Genomic DNA, 14358 nt, shown 5'->3' with positions numbered 1-14358 from the left:
ACTGTAGCTCCAGTGGTCAGTAGGGGAAAGGTGCTGGGAATTTAATCAATCCAGGTCTTCCAGGTGGGCGGCAAGAAGTCAGCTACCTGCTGCCTCCCAGAAAGCACATAAGCAGGATGCTGGAATCAGGAGAGGGGCCAGGACAGAAACTTAGGCTAACATGCAATGCAGCATTGTAACCATAATGCCAAATTCCTATCCCTGCAGCTGAGCTCTACCATTCCATTACTGTGATACCCTACCTCTACCACACAGCTTATCACCCACTGCTTTCAATGTCATCTTTCTCCTTTGAATTATTGTAACTTTTAACTGTTCTCCATGTCTATAGCATACAACATATAGCACCTAATGCTCAATAAAGATTTATTGTCTACAAATACTTGAGTAGAAAATATTCCTTGCTCTTATGTGGTATGCTCTTTGCTCTTATTACAGCATATTTCCTCCCAAACTGTACTCCAAAGAACACTAATTTACATGCTGTTTTTCTCTCTGCCTGCAAGGTTTTACCCTTCAAGATTTTTGCGAGGCATGATTCAGAGTGCAGGTGTTAGCATATTTTTGAGACTTTCTTTTTTTATGATCACCTAGTCTAAAACAAGCTTTCAATCCACATCCATGGTATACATAAGGGTCACACTGATTTGTTACATTGAAATTATTCATTATTATCTGAAGTCTTCAATGCAGTCTTTATATGTGCTTCTACTACATCTCTTTCATACAGCCTTTGATAGCATTTGTAGCACACAGCAAATTCTCAACTTTTATTCAATGAAATAACAAATTGTGCATAAGTTATCATACATTTTTTTTTTTTACTTTTCCCCCTTTATTTTTGACAATCTTTACACAGATGCTTAGGGCACAAAGGGTCAAGGACTATAGGAAAGTGGGTAAAGATTGTGCGCTAGCACTCAATGGAATGGAATTTCTGCTAGCTAAATACTGACAACCTCAAATGATGTAATTCCCTCTGCTTCACTGCAGGAAACAAGCACTAAAAATTTCACCTTCTCTGAAACACATGTCTCTTTCAAATGTATCGTTAGATAATTGGGCAAAGAATCTAACTTTTACATGCATAAAACTTGTTTAAACAACAGGAATTGAAGAAAAATAATACAAGTGAAATCTAGCTAGAAGAGCAGATTTGACGTTAAGTCATTATTGTACTATTGCACTATGATCACCAGATTAATTTCTTTTCATGACAACCAAACAATAACTTTTTTAAAAAATTATTTTCTCTTTATTGGAAAGGCAGATTTACAGAGAGGAGAAAACAAGAGAAAGCTCTTCCATCCACTGGTTCACACCTCAGGTAGCTAAAACAGCCAGAGCTGAACCAATCCGAAGCCAGGAGCCAGAAGTTCCTCTGGGTCTCCTACTTGGGTGCAAGGTCCCAAGGTTTTGGGCTGTCCTCTGTTGCTTTCCCAGGCTGCAAGCAGGGAGCTGGACAGAGCTCCCTGAGCCAACGCATTAGGCTCACAACTATTTTCTTTCCTTTTTTCAGTGATATTTTCACTTATTTTACTTTTGGTAATAAACTTTTTTATATCTTTTATATGATTGAGCACATATTTTGCTTGAAAATTAACAGCCACAATTGAACAAATGATGGTTTCTATTTCTAGTCAAGTGACCAAACTGATGCATTGTAAGGCCTCAACAAAATGTTGCATTCTATCATTTTTATTCAAGAGTAAGACCTTCTATTTCAGTTACTTCTGATGAACAGTAATTTTTGTCTCTCCAGTGGTTTCCTTTGTTGGTCAGCCATGGCAGATGGTTTCTCATGGCACCCACTGCTCTCAGGGGCTCTTGGCAGGGCAACCGCTGGGTGGCAATCTCTCACTCAAAGTCCTTCCGTCAGGTCTGGTCTATCGGGGCTGGCCAAGCAGTCCTGCCTTGGCTGCCAGTGCTTCATTCTGCTAAATATGATATTCCTGAAATCTCACAGACATTCTTCGTGTCATTTTAAAATATTTATGTAAACAATGTTCTGAACAGGTAGTCTCTTCAGGCTTTACGTCTCTTGTTGTGAAATCAGGTTTCTGTAAGTTTACTGTAGGTTCCAAGGAATTCCTTAAACCCATTATTGGATCAGATTCTGGTATTTATCCAGCCATACTCTTTTCGTATGTGTATCAGTCACCTTTTTTGATGCATGAGTTTCCTCTCTGTTCTGGAAAAGCGGTTGTTCAACCTTTGCTTGCATGTCTCCAAAGAGGTCTGATTTTATATTCAAGCACCGACTGTCGAGACACCGGGCACAGGCTGGGGGCTGAGGGTCGCGGTCGTGGTGGGCACCATGGCCGTGAGAGAGCCACATAATTTTCATATTAGAAAAAAATAGTGCCTTACCTTTGTTCCAAGAATCTTGGGAACATAAAATATACCACCATCTTTAACAACTTAAATATGACCCAACTTAAGACTCCTGTCACTAAAATATGATCCAAGAACCTAATGTAATTTTACATAATTCTAGAATTAGATTTTATTCCCTATTAATTAGAGAATTATCAAATAATACATAATTGAAAGTAAGCAAAGGAAGCAGTCGGGGGTTATTAGTCTTGTACACAGTAACTTGAAAGCAGTTAATCTTCTGACTACACAAAAAGTGGTATGTTTTAATTTTAGGTTTTAAATTATATTCACAGAAGTCACAACGCGGTATGCACTTGTTTTCTTTGTTAAATCCCATATGACATCTTGAACACTTCCCTGGATTTTATGTCAGATTTAGTTTCTTCACTAGAATATTCGCCTGGTTAAACCAAGCGTAACTCCCATTTCCCATCTCATCTGTGTCATCCTCTGAATAGCTCTGAAGTGTACAGATTGTCTAAGGAGATTAACCAAAACAAGGCCAACCCCTGATCCTACATTGAAAGGCTACTTACCTTCACAACTACAATTTCTAGAGATGGAGTATGTTTATAGGTTACACTGAGGTATTGAAGACATCAGGGAGTGCAAGAGGTTTTTATGCCATCTTCATTCCTTTGCAGAATCATCCTAAGAACCTACAAAGTTACGTGTTCAAGCTGACTCCAGAGAAGACAAAGAGCAACTCATGCATTTAAAGGTCTTTTGGATGGGCCTGGCATGATGGCTTAACTGGCTAAATCCTCACCTTGCAAGCAATGGGATTCTATATGGGCGTCAGTTCATGTCCTGGCTGCTCTACTTCCCATCCAGCTCCCTGCATGTGGCCAGAGAATGCAGTGAAGCACGGCCCAAAACCTTAGGACCCTGTACCCATGTGGAAGACCTGGAAGAAGCTCCTGGCTCCTGGTTTTGGATCAGCTCAACCTCGGCATTGTGGCCTTTTGGGGAGTGACCCAGTGGAAGGAAGGTCTTTCTCTCTGTAAATCTGATCTCTTTTTCCAATAAAAATAAATAAATCTAAAACAAAACAAAACAAAAAAAGCTTAAGAAAAGGTGTTTTGGGTGAATGGTACATGATTCAGAAAAGTGTTGTAAATATCAAATATATTTAGAGTTTGAATAAAAATATCCCATCATTTAGATCCCTTTCAATCATTGGAAGTTTATGTTGTAGTTTTCATATGTTTATTATCTTTCAGGAAATGACTAAATTTAGTGACAAAGGAGGTAGTCACTAAATTTAATACTTAAAGAAAAATGTTTTAAAAGCACAGTAATGGTATAAAAGGCACAACAAACCTGTTTAAGAATATCTCATCAATCCCAAAACTCAGTATTAACTGCAAATACCAAAGGCAGAATTTGTATTTTGGTCTTGAAATTAAAGAAACGGCTGTATAAACACTTCATGTGTGTTAGACACCAAACCTTATGAACAAATTGAGTTATTAAAGCGGCACTGAAAATTAACACCTGAACACTTAATCACTGATTCTACGTATCAGTTTAGCTAAGCAACACTAAACCATGAGTTTTCAGGTTTACAACATCTTGACCAATATCAAAAAAGAAGTGCAAAGAAAACTTTCAAGATTCAATATGAATGATCCTATGGCCAAAAACCAAATGAGATTTACCTCCTAAAAGAAAAAATCCAAGTCAAAGACTCACTCACTATTTGCAAGATTAGTGTTTAGAATTAAAAACTGGTATTGGTTTTATTTTATTAGTAGTAAATATCAACTTCCTTCCCTTACTTATAACCATGAATAAATTCTTAAATTATATTCAAAGCCATAGTATATTACTGCAAATGTAGAAGTGTTGGAAAAAGAAAAGTTCCAAGCTTTCCAAACATCTTGTCAAAGTTGCAATATGGTATATACAAGCCTTTAGGCAACAAGACAGAATTTCTAAGTTGAGAAGTAAATTGGCTGCTTAAATTTAAATTTAAATTACCTCTTTAAATAACACAAGGCATGCACAAAACATGCTTTAGTATAAATATTACATATTAACTTGTTATATTAAGTCTGATAATAATAGCTCAATTAGTTTGCATTATTAATCTTCTTAATCTTTTATTATCTCTTAATTCTTTTAACTCAACTCAAAGTAAACACAATAAAATAAATAGCACTCATGATGCAATTAGCAGAACCATTAAAGAAATATTTGATTGGCTCCTAGACAGCCAAAAGGATCTTAAACCCATTCATAAATAGAAAAGCTGAAAATTAATTGCTTTCACTAACTATACTTACATAGTAAAGGAACAAAATTTATACTAACCAAAAACTCAGAGTGAATAAGGCCATAAATAATTAGTGCAGTCAAGGCAAAATATACTGAGTCTCCTTTATAAAAGACTTAATAATCTATAATTCTTAGCACATTTTCTTCCTGGTAGCTCAGATACTTACCTAATAAATGATATATTTCAAATTCAATAAATTCATATTCTTTAGAAAGATAGTCTAAATGTTTTTCCTTCACCATCTCCCTCCCAAAACAAAAAGTTTCAGTATTTTGGTTAAAATAAATGTTACTCATTAGCTATATTAAATAAAAGAAGGTAAGTTTAAGAGGCTAGTGATTTTTACATTAAATAAAAGTCAGTAACTTAAGAGGTTAGTAATTTCCTTTTTTGTGTGTGTCCTTTTGGGTTTCCATTTATTCATTTAAAAATCTCTATAAATTATATGCTATATAACACAGGTAAGGATTCCTTATTTTCAAAAAACAAAAAGCTTGAGATTAAAAAACTATATAAAACAAATTTTAGTGTTATACAAATATATGCTTTATTGTCCTTGATTGTCACAGAGGAGAGAGAATATAAATTGAAACAGAAAGACACAAAGCACCTGGCCAGTGAATTCCTGCATGAGACTAGAGGAGCCTGCCCAGGATTCTTTTTCTGGCTAGTATATGAAGCTTCCATGATAGATAGTAAGTGCCTTTTGGTTAAAATAGAGATTAATTCTATGTTATTCAAGAATGACTTATGCACACATTACAGCAAACAATTTAAGCTAGTCCAAGCAAAACAATATTTATCATAAGGATTGAGGCAAATGTCACTGCATCTCATCTGTAGAAGAACAGGTAGGCTTCCTAGAAATTTAAAGGTTGTTGGATAGGGGAATAGTCTTTCTGTCTGTCCTTCTCTGTATCATCTTTCATCTTTGTTTCTTTGAGTTGTGTCTCCACAAATAACTTTGCCTTGTGTATGACTCTTGACACATGCAATTTTGACCTTGTGGCTGTTTGTTATCTAATCAACTTGGCACTATCTCTAGTAGGCAATGCCATGTGTCTCAAAAATCACAAAGAATACAACTGATCTAGCTTGGACACTTCCATTCCAATCAACTGCATCCATGGGACTGAAAATGTGAGATTACAGCTTAAGAGCAAAGAGGAATTATGGGATACCATTGAACGTAAATGTTAATCTGAGGATACCACCAACTACTAGATACAAAGACTTGCAAGCAAAGGTTCAAACAGGTGCATTTTTCTTCTTTCTCCTACAATTTAATTCTATACCCTCTCAAGGCAATGATGACACATTATTCAAGAATTCAAATGTACATACAGAGCCGACATCATATACTACCTTCTACTGCCAGGACAGCTGGAGCATCAACAGCCTTTCAGAAATATAGGCCCCCACATAAAGAAACTAGAAATTGTTGTATAAGAAGCAACTGTACATCTGGGCAAGAAGATCAAACTTATACCAAATGACAAAATCACAGTAACCTTTTTTAGGCAAGCAGATGTTAAGCAAAACTAAATGTTGGGCAAACACTGACATTTTGGCTATTGCTTTTACCCTAACCTTATTGTAAAAAAAAATTCTATGCTTTTCTCTTAGAGCAAAGTCTATTATTTCTCCTAATGTCCCTTTCCCATTTCTGTCTCAATAATTATTCAGCCTAGATTCTCTGATTTTTAATTTGCATTTGGCGACCTCATTAAGAATACATTTCCAACTCCCCCCAAAGTAACAACATTTTGTTGAATGGAATGTAACTGAAAGTTGATTATATACAAATAAAAGAAAGCAAGCTCCTATTAGCTTGGGAGTTAATGTTAATGATCATGTCTTGGTGAGTGGGCCTTTAACAATTTACACATAGGAGCACAATTAGCTTGTACTTGTAGGGGAATTTAATATTTGAAACTTTTGTCTTGGATTTCTATGTCTTTTCCCTTTTGATGTATTTCTCCTACTAAGTGATAGATAAGTTGTAAAAGTAGAAATGTAGTAGGAATGTATTACTGATTAGAAAGTAACTTCATGTGCCTTGGCCTTGGAGTCCTGGCTGTTGCCCAGTGGCAACTACTAAAGAATGAATCATGGTTTGCTTTGAAGAAAAATGATTATAGTAACTTACAGAATTATCTTTAAGAGCACTTTATTTACCATGAAGTAAAAAATTAACTAATCAAACATCTGTGCATGCCAGCTTGGTCATGAAGTTAAAAATAGAACAATCAAACATGTATGCAGAAGTTTGTGATGTGTCTGAATATAAACATAAAACACAGCTTCTTGAGCTGTTAGCAGAGGGCACCAAGTGATTGTGTCTGTGTCTCTTTTCGTTGACTCTATACCCCCTTCTCTATCTCCGAACTCAGCTGGAGCTGGCCTCCAGACATAAAAGCACCAGCCTAGGTTGAGGAGCATTCTTTTGGTGCTTGCATTACATGAAACATTTCTAGTAATGAAAACATAATTACACAACAGACACTTAATTCCATATGACTAGCCATCTAATGTGGATTACAGTTAAAACCATTTCATTTGCAACTAAAGTTAAGGAAACATTTATGTTGTGGTCCCCTCTATATAAGGAAACTATCAATTCCTTAGTAGACTGATGGGGCTGCTTTGGCAATGTAGCAAGATGTAAGTGACTGCCAAGAAGGGGCTGCTCCAGGAAATCTGTTTTAACTGATCACTACAGTTTTTTTGGTTAATTGTTACATATATTCTGTATTATAAAATTTTACAAAAAATTTTTTTCTTACAACAGAGTAAGATCAGTGAGTTGTATCTGAATAGAAAGCAACATCACCATATCATGCTATAAGTAAATGATGAATGAATAAATTCCTTCAGTTTAAGGACTGAATTATCTGCACATCTTGCTGAACGTCATGAACAGTTCGTTTTTTTTCCCCTGTAGTTTAATTTAGGAAAAAATGAGTAGTTAACAGAACAAAAACAATTAGAGTTGGACATCTCTGCCGTAATGCAGAAAAACCATGGATAAATCAGTAGAGGATTAAGGACAAAGTATAAGACAGGGTCAGCCTGCCTTCAAGGAGTTTATTGACCAACAGCAGAAATGGCCACATACTAAAGAGAATATTATAATCTGTTATGATCATGTACAAAATGCGGGACCTTTTTCGAGAATAGTTATGAATGTGGACTAAGATGGTTAAGAAAAACTTCAAAGACAGAAATGGAACCAATCTTGACAGACAGTAACATTTAGACAACTGGATGATGCCATGTCATTCAAGGACATGTGAAAAGGCCAAGAGGTGGAATTCAGCAAGAGTCCAACCTGTTGGACTAGAGCACCTGTCCAGGAACACTGGTCAGCAGTATCATTCAGGTAATTCAGCCCTCCTCAAGAAACCGAAATTCTTTTAAATAAAATTAATGTTCATTAAAAAACAATCAAGGTCCAGGTCTACTTAGAGAAGATGAGCTAAAGATGCTAAAGTTTCTTTTCTGTAGGACTTTCCAAAGCCTTTAACAGACTAACAGAACTCAGTAGTGAGAGCTTGACGATTTCTCTTTAAAACTCTGTTAAACTGCCCTTGCTTCAGTGAGGAATGAGCAGGAGCATTGTCACAGCTTGAGGACTCTGATGAAGCTTTCCCAGGAGAGACAAAACTTTGCTAAGCTTTCTCAGGAAGTTCTTTTCGGCAAAATAAATACCTTCGGCATCCCCAAAGGCCTGAGCTGTGACCTTCTCTTTTGACAGCCATTGTTCTGTCTTCAGAACTGCATTGGTCAAGTGATGTTCCACCCTGCTAGGATTTTTCAAAGAAATTCTTCAGGATCTGGATCCTACTTGTGTAAAATATCCACTGCAAACTCAGCTTTTATATGGAGCTGATCTGCGCATAGCAGTTTTTGTACCTAATGAGCAGACTTGTGTGTTCTACTTTAACGTGTCAATTGCACAAAACAAACGGAGATACCTATGGTGTTGGCTGAAGTTTCTGCTGTTAGTCATCAGTGCTTTACACATGTATTAAGCCTCCAAATTAACCCATGGTCAGTGCCTGAGCTTTCTTAATCTAATTTATCACACAGAAGTTTTAAAGCTTTCAAGTGTTAAGTAACCACAACTCAAAATTAAACTGTGGGTTACACATGGGAGAATAAGGAAGAGTTAACGAAACAAGCTGCATCCATAAAAGAGTTGTTCTTCCAGTTTTAGTGTCCCTCAGGTCACTTTTGTTTTCTTCATTTTATTGTTGGGTGGGCCAGGAAATGACCTAAGTTATATAGCAAGCCTTGTAAGTCAAGCTATAAAACTAAGAATCATCTCCAAGCTTTTTTTTAAAGGGGCGGGAGAAATTTTTGGAAATGCACTTCCTGTAATAATTTAGCATCTATAATTCCCAACACACAAGTATCCCTTTCACTCTGCCCTGCCCCCACCACAACGCTCTGTGTGCTTCAAGCGGATCGGCACTGTGGTACAGTGAGTTAAGTCACTATGAGCATCCCACATCCAAGACCGGTCAGAGTTTCAGCTCCTCTGTTTCTAGCTCCACACTATTGTATTTGGGAAACCAGTGAAAGATGGACCAAATGCATGGGTCTCTGCCACCCATGCGACCCAGTGGGATAGCATTCCAGCCTCCTGGCTTCATCCAGGGGAGCCAACAGCCTTTACAGCAATTTGGAGACTGAACCAGCAGATGGAGGATACTTGTTCTCTGTGCCTCCCAGTCTGCCTTTCAAATAAATCTATTAAAAGAAAGCTCACTGTTAAAATGACCATTATTTTAAACAAAGTTAAGTTTATATAGTCACATATATCCTAAAAACAAAATGTCGAGAGTAAAATAAACAAGCCAATCCACACAGTAGTATATGTACTGTGGTTTCTGTGTATATATACTTACATTTGAGCAAGAACTACAACAAACAGTGCTAATTATCTTGGATAGGATGGATTATATGCAATTTTAGTTTTCTTCGCTTTACCTTTTGACATTTTTTTTCAATGAAAAATTACTTTCAGGAAAAAGGAAGAATTATTTTAAAAGTAAGTAATAGTACTTTCCTCTTTCTCCATTCTGGAGCATTGGTTCACTGAAGGGCATAACTTGAAAGGCTTAAATCTAAAAAATAGAACAAAATGACAATCTCCAGCTCCTTATAACTAATAATTTAGAAGAATGGTTTCATAACAAACTTATAAAACAAAAATACTCATTTCAGCATTCTTAAAACTATAAATTATTGTGATGACTTGACAAAAGAGAAAGGAAAAGCAATATGTATAAAAAAGAAAGCTAAACTGTTTAAAAGCTCTCACAAACTAAGGAAAAAAGGAAGTTAGGAGAAGGTTCTGTCACAAGACCAATCTCACTGAGGCTATTAACAATGACTGCACTAGGATTTTAACCCATGTCAGAGTCCATGTGTACTTGTACTCATAATGATGTCAGCCTTTATTTTTAATCTACCAGCTGCTAGCTTTTCCTTGGGGAGCTACATATTACACATGGGTAGGAAAATTAAACAGCAGTATGACTTTTTTCCCCAAGATACTTAGTATTCATGGAGGTTAAGACTCAGGTTATCGACCCAACTGTATATAAATATATGCAGATTACACCCTCTACTTCTACTCCCCCAACCCTAATATAAAAATGATCAGCCTGAACCACAAACTGTACCATTCAGCTCAGCCCTGTTCTAAGTAGCACACAGACACATCTCCCTGCCCTGTCCTGTAGGTCTAGTAAAGAATATCATAATCTAACTGAAAGTTACTTCCCTAGGAATCCTTCCAATTAATTCTGGAAATGTTTGAGTTTTTCTAACTCTTAAAGAGACAGTGACTTGAAACTATCACCAGACTATCAAATTATCCCTACAGCATAGGGCCACTAGACCTCATGATTCTAAACAGAACTTGTATCTCTTACTTAACCAGCATACTGTTTACACAATAGTAAGAGCAAATGTGCAGGCAAGTCTTATACAATCAAATAAAAAACATTCACAGAAGCACAAAGTTAGTCTTGACTACTTCCTGGTAACTTGTATATAACATAACATGAATTTAGTCTCTCTGATTTGTACATTCTTTTTGCTTCTAATAGATGTACAACACACATTAATACATTATTTGGCCTGGGATAGGAAACATTTAAGTAGTATTATTAAACCACAATGTGTTGTACTTCTTCATATAAAAATATAACCCAAATCCTGAATGGTATTAGCTTCTTCTCTCCAAGATGAAGTTCTCCACCTTTTTTTCTTTTTTGCAAATTACTGATTTTAATGCTCAGCAGTACTTATGTTGTGTCAAGATAAGAGGTGGCTACCAAGTACACCACCCACTCTTTAAATATGTGTCACACTATGCCATGCTCTCCTAGAGCAGTGAATTCAACCAACCCAAGTCTTCTCTGAACAAGACAAAGGTGACTGCTGAAAAATAACAAGCTGACTGGCACACAACAAACCTCCACAGGCATTTATTTTACCACAAATGAGACAAAGCATGGTGGATTTTGTTGAATTCTACTTTTTTCATGTCAAGCACCTATTATCAATAAATTTCTAAATGCCTACCTGCACACACTTAGAAAATAATTCATGAACTAAGAAAATGAAGTGTCTCAAAGGAAAATAATAGAAATAAATCAGGAAACCTCTTAAGGAACAGATCTGTCTCCCACCTAAAGTGGCCACTGAGGCAGGCGTTTGACCTAATTAAGACATCAGTTACAAAGCCCAACATCCCATAACATAGTGCCCGATTCCAAGTACCTGCTAACATGCACCCTGGGAGACAAGGCACAAGTCACTGAGTCCCTACCTGAACTGAGTTATCAGCTATTGTCTGCTCCAGGTATTCTGGAAGTGAACCAGGGCATAGCAGCCCACTCTCACTCCAACTGCCTCAAAAATTTCTAAAAAGTAGTTGTTACGGGGTTCGGTGCAGTGGCCTAGTGGCTAACTCCTTACCTTGCACACGTTAGGATGTCATATGGGCACCGGTTCTAATCCCAGCAGACCCCACTTTCCATCCAGCTCCCTGCTTGTGTCTTGGGAAAGCGATGGAGGAAGGCCAAAGGCCTTGGGTCCCTGCACTCATGTGAGAGACCTAGAAAAAGCTCCTGGCTCCTGGCTCCTGGCTTCAGATCAGTGCATCTCTGGCCAGTTCAGTGCTTCAAGAGTGTATCAACAAATGGAGGATCTTCCTTTCTGTCTCTCATTCTCTCTGTATATTTGACTTTACAATAAAAATAAATCTTAAAAAAGTAGTTATTATGTAAAACTGATGCATGATCTGTGGTTATAGTTGGCTGATAAGAGGTAATGGGATAAAGAGAAGTAGATACAAACTTTAGTGTTTAATTTTCGGACTAGTAATATCTCAAAGAAAAACAATAGTTCTAAATCAAGGTTTTAAAAACACCATCAGGAAGATGCTCTGCTAAGATTTGATTTTCATCACTGTACATATAAGGCAATTTTATTTACTTTTTAAAAAAGAATTTTTTTTAAGTTTGTATTGCAAAGATATACAGTGAGAAGAGACAGAGAGGAGGATCTTCTGTCCAATAATTCACTCCCCAAGTGAGCGCAACGGCCGATGCTATGCCGGTCCGAAGCCAGGAGCCTCTTCCGGGTCTCCCACGCGGGTGCAATGGCTGGTGCTGTGCTGGTCCGAAGCTAGGAGCTAGGAACTTCCTCCAGGTCTCCCGTACTGGTGCAGGATCCCAAGGCCTTGGGCTGTCCTCAACTGCTCTCCCAGGCCACAGGCAGGGATCTGGATGGGAAGCAGGGCCACCAGGATTAGAACTGGTGCGCATTCAGGGTGAGGACTTTAGCTGCTAGGCCACCATGCAGGGCCCCGTTTTATTTAGTTTTAAGAGACACATATAGAGTACACCTGTGCATGGTTCACTCTCCAAGGCCTTCAACAGCTGGAGCTGGGCGAGAGCTACAGCCAGGGACCAAGAATACAATCCAGGTCTCCCATATGGGTGGCTGTTCGTATCACCTGAGACTGTACTGTTGCCCCTCAGGGTCTGCATTAGCAGAAAGTTATAGTTGAAGGCAAGTATAAAACTCAAGTACTCTAATACGCTAATCTATGCTAATGGTGAGGATATGAATATGTTAACCTACATTAATGGCCAATCCTATGACAGTTTTTAAAATGTAAGTTTATTGTCTTTTCAGGTTTAAAATTTAACCATTTTGACATTTTCCCAAATTTCAAATGTAGACTTTTTTTTTCTTGAAAACAGACATATCAATATCACAAACTGGGGATTCATGATAGTAACATGTGAGGAAAGAAGAATACATTGTCATGTACATGGATTGATTCAGTGAAGCAGCATTGATAACCATATACCAAATAATATGACATTCATATAACATTTTACTCTCTCCCCATTACTTCCACAACTAAGAGGAAAAGACTTATTTTTCTGAGTCTGGCTTATTTCACTTAGTGGATCTCCAGTTCTGTTCATTTTGGTGCAAATTCACGATTTCATACTGTTTTATGGCTAATATTCTATTGTGTTTAGATACCATATTTTCTTTATCTAATCAACTGGTAGACAATGGTTGAGCCCATATTTTTTGCTATTGTGAATTAAGGTACGATAAGCACAGAAGTGCAGGGATTTCTTTCCTATGTCAATTTAACTTCCTTTGGATATATTCCCAGGAATGGCATAGCTGGGGTATAAAAACTGAACCCATTTCACTCAGGAAAATCTGCAGTCCTTCAATACAAGGGAGTTTTGTGCCAAAAAACTAGTTTTTTCCCCATCCCTAGTCAATCACCAGAATATTTAACTTCCATCCTTCATCCTTTTGAGAATCTGTGATGTTTCACAGAAGTAAAAGTTTCTGAAAGCAGATTTTTTGCAAAGTGAGACATGTGAGATTAGTGGGGAAAGGATGCATAGAGATATACAGAGCAAAAAGAAAAAAATTGTGGAAGGTCCATTATATATAATTTTAGAAATGAAACTTTATTTTCTCATTAACACTGGCTCATCACACAGAGTTACAAGGTTCAGTTATTTTTAATTAAAAAAGATAACCAGGTGTATTACAAAAAGATCTCTCTGTGCGCTTGAGAACTATGAGTACCTTGCCAGCCTCATCACTCAGAGGCAACATGCTGTTTGCCCAAAAGCCAGGTTTGGTTTTTCCAGCTGCCCTGAGGTTAATACAAGGACTCATATTTTCAGTCATGTTTCTTTTTATCTACTTCAAAGAGTGAGAGAGATATCTTCTGGTTCACTCCATAAATGCCTACAACAGCCAAGGCTGGCCCAGGACAACCCAGGAATTTCATGCAGGATTTCTCCTCTGTGGGTGGCAAGGACCCAAGTATTTGAGTCACATTTGTTGCCTCCCAAGGACCATTTGCAGGAAACTGGATTGGAAACAGAGGTGCCATGGCTCAAACTGTAGGTGTAGCTGGATGTGATGCAGGTATTCCAAGCTACTGCTTAACCTGCTACAGCATAAAGTCTGCTCCATGACTGACATAGGCAACAAGAATGCAGTTATTTTTAATAGAATTACAGGACAAGTGGACAAGGCATCTCCATTTATTAGGTAACCAAAAGTAATGAACAACCTGCATGACTTATGCTATTACTTTTCTGATTTCCTGCACTAACAACGAAAAA

At 37.4% G+C, this 14358-nt stretch overlaps 1 protein-coding gene and 1 pseudogene across 4 annotated transcripts in view; both read right to left on the bottom strand.

Annotated features, from left to right (window-relative positions):
- GALNT7 (polypeptide N-acetylgalactosaminyltransferase 7) overlaps positions 1-14358 on the bottom strand; it is a 131579-nt gene that overhangs the window by 104135 nt on the left and 13086 nt on the right. The gene's annotated exons all lie outside the window — the stretch shown is intronic.
- Positions 1439-2135, bottom strand: LOC121146808 (annotated as a pseudogene).

Source organism: Ochotona curzoniae, unplaced genomic scaffold (genome assembly GCF_017591425.1).
Source record: "Ochotona curzoniae isolate NIBS_2020 unplaced genomic scaffold, NIBS_Ocur_1.0 scaffold_4505, whole genome shotgun sequence".
Lineage (NCBI taxonomy): Eukaryota > Metazoa > Chordata > Mammalia > Lagomorpha > Ochotonidae > Ochotona > Ochotona curzoniae.
This window is presented reverse-complemented; position numbering and strand designations above follow the sequence as displayed.